This window comes from Aphelocoma coerulescens, chromosome 6 (assembly GCF_041296385.1).
Source record: "Aphelocoma coerulescens isolate FSJ_1873_10779 chromosome 6, UR_Acoe_1.0, whole genome shotgun sequence".
NCBI classification, from domain to species: Eukaryota; Metazoa; Chordata; class Aves; order Passeriformes; family Corvidae; genus Aphelocoma; species Aphelocoma coerulescens.
The window spans coordinates 28,434,757-28,439,431 of NC_091020.1; the positions used below are offsets into that span (position 1 = coordinate 28,434,757).

Here is a 4,675-nt window from a genome sequence, read left to right on the forward strand (position 1 = left end):
CTGTTTTGAAGGACAAAAATGCATCCGAGGTTAAATTCTTGGCTAGCAACCCTGTTCTATTTTTAGTTCCAATTTAATTTCGATCCTAAAATATTCCGTTGCTTTTTTTTTCCTTTTTGTAATTCTCCAAGGCTGTGAGAGCAGAGTCACAAATATTTTGCAATGTGAAAACCATGGTTTATAAATAGCAACAGTGCCCATGAGCACAAGAGAGAATCAGAAAGTTGTGCAGATGAGACCCACTCTTTGGAAGCTGATGGAGTCTTTCCATTGACTTCATCACATTTGGAGCAGGACCTAAGGTAAGAGGTTTTTACTTTTATTGGACATTTAAGGCTTATTTTGAAACATGTCATTAAAAGGTAGGATGGAATTAATTTGAACAGGAAGAAAACTCAAGACAGCCCTGTAGAGAAACTGAAGCATTTAAATAAATGGGCTGAAGGGTGAGGCCAAGTTTGCAGCAAGGACAGAGACCATGAAAAGAGGCTGCTGAAGTAAATACCTGCACAACAGAGAAAAAACTCTTAAGTGATGATACAGATAGCACAAGATCCACAGAAAAGCAAAAAAGTGCAGAGAGAACATTAAGTGAAAAACTCAGGAAATGGAACAAAGGAAAAAAGCCAGACATTCAAAGGTCACCTAAGAAAGTTTCTGAGTTGTCTGTATACAAATGCAACAAGCCTAACAAAGGAACAAGGGAAACAGAGAGACCAAGAGACAACTCAGATGGGATTTGATTGATAACTCCTTCCATGAACCTTTCTAGGTATTTATTGTATAACACTTAGGTGCACAAGCAGCTGCAGACACCTAAAATGATATCAAGTGTTCCAAAATTACATTCAGGTTTGCGTCATGTGCTGGGTGTCCTTCTGCCACTGCCTGCAGTGACACAGGATTGGAAAAGGATGGTTGAGTACGTGAAACTGAGAAAACCCACAGGACATAGGGATATGTGCTGAGGATCAATCTCTGCTCCAGTGACCTCCATCTGGGACCTCCAGCACCTCAGGTAGCACAGCACTGCCAGTGGAAACACACTTCTTCCTACCCACTTTCCCCTAAAATAACTATTTTCGAAGTAGACACACTCCCAGGCTCCCTGCTCTGTTCTGAGTGGAGAAATCAAAGTCCAGCCATCAGGAACTCTCCTTCAAAGTCTTCACTACTCCTTCCTCCCTACATGTATTAACTATGAAAATGAGGTAATTAGTCACAGCTTGGCTGGATACAGCTGTAGGGGATTGCAGGGGGCCCTGTGGCTCCTGTATATGAAGAGCAGTAGTTACTTGTTGGGACTGTGGTACCACGAAGTTTGAAGCCCTTTGAGGAGGATTATCTCTCAAATATGCTTAATTGAGACACTGGCAAATGAAAAGCCTTGAAAGATGGGCGATGGTGCACCACATTTCAATGTGCCCTCTGCCAGCAGCAGTCGTAGCTTGTAGCCAAAAATAGGGTTGCAATCCAAGGGAAAGTGTGTGGCTTAATGTTCTTGCAGTGTAACTATGAACACCTGTGCAGTAATTTCTACTCATCTATGTGTTGATAGCTGTATTTGAATTTGAATGTCCTCTGACTTCCCTCTTCCAAAGAGAAATGTTTATTTTAGGGGTACTTCTGGAAAGGGTACCTGTGCATATGGCACTGTGTCAGCTCTCTGTATTTCAAGAAAGGCTGTATTTTAAGCTCATGGTACCACACTAGTTAAGCATGGCATTCCCAAAAAATAACAGTCATTTTTTAGTTACAACAGTTTCTTTTTTACAAGCAGTGGAGATGTGAGGTCTTACATGGCTCAGTTTTCCACTATGATTTCCTGGTTTACCACCATGAGAGGGGCAGCAATGCTGCTGCAACTGTTGGAGCATCACTCCAGCCTTGCTTCCAGGCATGGCAATGTCTGATCGCAGGGTTCTATGGAAAGGACACTTTTTCATGTGGCTCTTCAGTCCATGCTGTGACTAAACAAGCTCACCCATCTAAAGGAAGATCCCATGGTTGTCTGTGATATGTGATGGAAAACTACCCAAAGTGCTCAGCTTTCCACAGTGTATTGCAGATATCAACCTCCCCAGTACAGCCAGTTTTCCTGGAAATTCAGCCTACATTTTGCATCTGTATTAAATACCTTTAACCTTTGTGTCTAGTTCTCAGGATGTCAAAACAAAATCCCTAGTTCCTGAAGTACTGGGAGATCTTAGCACTGTTGGTTTGAATTCCAGATTCCTTCACCCTTTCTAGAAAGCAACAAACTTCCTACTAAAGGAAATTTTTCAGCTTTTACCAAGCTTTCCTGGCTTTTTAAATCTAAGAAATAGAAGCATGTTACTTAAAGGAGTCAGTCAGCATCCAACAACTGCACCTCCCTTTCTTGGCTGGAGAAAATATAAATACGTTAATGTTTACCTCTTTTGTTTCCTAAAGAGTTGGTTCACACCTGCCCTAATTTAGTGATTATCAGTGATTTTGCAGTAAAATTTGTTGCTGACCTACAGACTGCTCGTTCTGAGTATGCCACTCACCTCTAGTTTGAAAAAGACTCCTCCACATCTAATGCCTTTAATCCTGACTATCTGTGGTTCACAAAAAGTAATTGGGTCCAAGCAACTGTCTATTTTTGTTCTACCTTTTTTGGGTTTGAACACCGAAGAGGTTTTTTTTAAACACTGTATTTTTAAAATTTCCCAGAGCATCTGGAACTTGAGATAGATTTTTTAAGTGTATGTTGAATATACAGCTATAGAATTAGATTCCTTATTCACTCTTAAATATCTTTTTGAACAGAGGAAGCGAGAGGCAGTGCTGACACAGATATGCATATGTGATCTCGCTCCACCAACATAATTAAAACTTCTTAGTAAACGTGTTGCATACAGTAATTCAATTTTCAATAAACACATTTAAAAGACACTGTACACTTCCTGTACAAAATCTTTTTGAGAGCAACAATGCATGTATTTGGCAGTAGTCCACATTGATCTGTGGAATATCATCCCCTGATTTTTTTTCTAACAGGTCCTGGAAGCAAGAAAGTAAAATTTCGTAAATGGTTAAATATGAGAGAAACAAGGCTCACCCAGCAACCCATCCCATGGAAAAAAACACATCAGAGTAACTGAGGTGAGGTGATTCTGACCCCTTGCTTTTGGGATATTAACTACTGACAGACTCATCTAGTACCTAAGGCATTTGAAACAGAACATGGGGGCTGTTCAAGCTGATGGTGATTTGGACACACATCAATGAACTCTGATCACATTCACTAAGTGCAGAAGCCCCCCAGCCATCAGCTGATAATGACCATAACATGTCCTGTGCCCTGCCTGCAAGAAGCTGTATCACCAAGCAAGGGAGTTCCTAAAACTTTAATGAGTCTGGCTAAACACATCTGCTCAAGAGAAGAGTGTCAGCTAAAAGGGTCCTGTTGATCCAGGTGTTTTTCAAAAACACTTTTTGGCTAGGGAATCTTTCTAGAAGAGGAATGAGAAAGCAAAGTTATTGTGTCTGCTCCCTTAAAAAGAGGTAGACTGAGGAGGGGAGGCTGCAAGGGGAGTGAGAGAGAGGGTAGAGACAGAGCCAGGAGAAGTTGGCTTTGGAGCAGAAACTATAAACTGAAGAATCATGATATTACATTTCCTTGTGTGGAAAGGGGAGGAATCATCACCTTGATGGCCTGGTAAGATGTTTCATGCCTGCAAGTGTTGAGTTTCTTCTTGACAGCTGGTAAACTGTGACTACTAGCAGAGCAGTGTACCCCATAGGAGAAATCCCATGGCCTTCTCCTTACCCAGCACTGGAGATGGTGCTCCTCTGTGCATTTCCCACAGGAAGATGCCACCAATCTCTTGCTTCCCATAGGATGATGTCCTGTACCTCCAACTAGTTGTGAACAACTCTCCTTCTTCTAAAGCTGTCTTAACTAAATTGGGAGGAATTTTTTTTTTATACTTCTTGATGTGTGTATTGCAGGTAGAGCTTGGGAGACATCCCAGGAAACAATGGGTATAACTGGGCTGGAGTTAATTTTCTTCGTAGTACCTGGTAGGGGGCTGTGTCCTGGATTTGTCCTGGAAGCAGTGTTGATAACAGAGAGATGTTGTTGTTACAGCTGAGCAGTGCCTACACAGAGCCAAGGACTTTTCTGCTCCTCACCCCACCCCACCAATGTGCCTGAGGCTGAACAAGGAGCTGGAGAGGACACTGCCAGGACAGCTGACCCCAACTGACCACAGGGATAGTCCAGACCATGCAGTGTCATGCTTAGCGTGTTAAAACTGGGGGAAGAAGAAGGAAGAGGGGATGCTGGGAGTGATGATATTTGTCTTCCCAAGTAACCTTTCAGTGTGATGGAGCCCTGCTTTCCTGAGCATGGCTGAATGCCTGACCACAGGAAATAGGAAACAAATTCCTTGTTATGCTTCATTTGTGTATGTGACTTTTACTTTCTCTATTAAACTTCTTTATCTCAACCCACAATTTTTCTAACTTTTACTTTTCTCTCCCCCATCCCACTTGGAGAGGAGTGAGTGGTTGCATGGGGCTGAGCTGCTGTCTGGGGTTAAAGCACAGCATCTTCTTAATAAAGCTGCTCCTTTTGCCTGTTGATAACTTACATTCACATTTATCAATCCAATAAGTGTTTCTTGGTGACAATGGCACCACTTCC

The 4,675-nt window shown here is 42.1% G+C and overlaps 1 long non-coding RNA gene across 2 annotated transcripts; it reads left to right on the plus strand.

The window, feature by feature from the left end:
• The first annotated feature begins 217 nt into the window (after nt 1-217).
• On the plus strand, nt 218-4,405 carry LOC138112868 (uncharacterized). Of its 2 annotated transcripts, none has more exons than XR_011151881.1 (3): nt 218-302; nt 3,025-3,129; nt 4,118-4,405. It is a non-coding gene; the product is annotated as an uncharacterized lncRNA (long non-coding RNA). The 2 variants fall into 2 exon arrangements; XR_011151882.1 differs by lacking the exon at nt 218-302 and adding an exon at nt 857-1,018.
• The last annotated feature ends 270 nt before the right edge of the window (nt 4,406-4,675 follow it).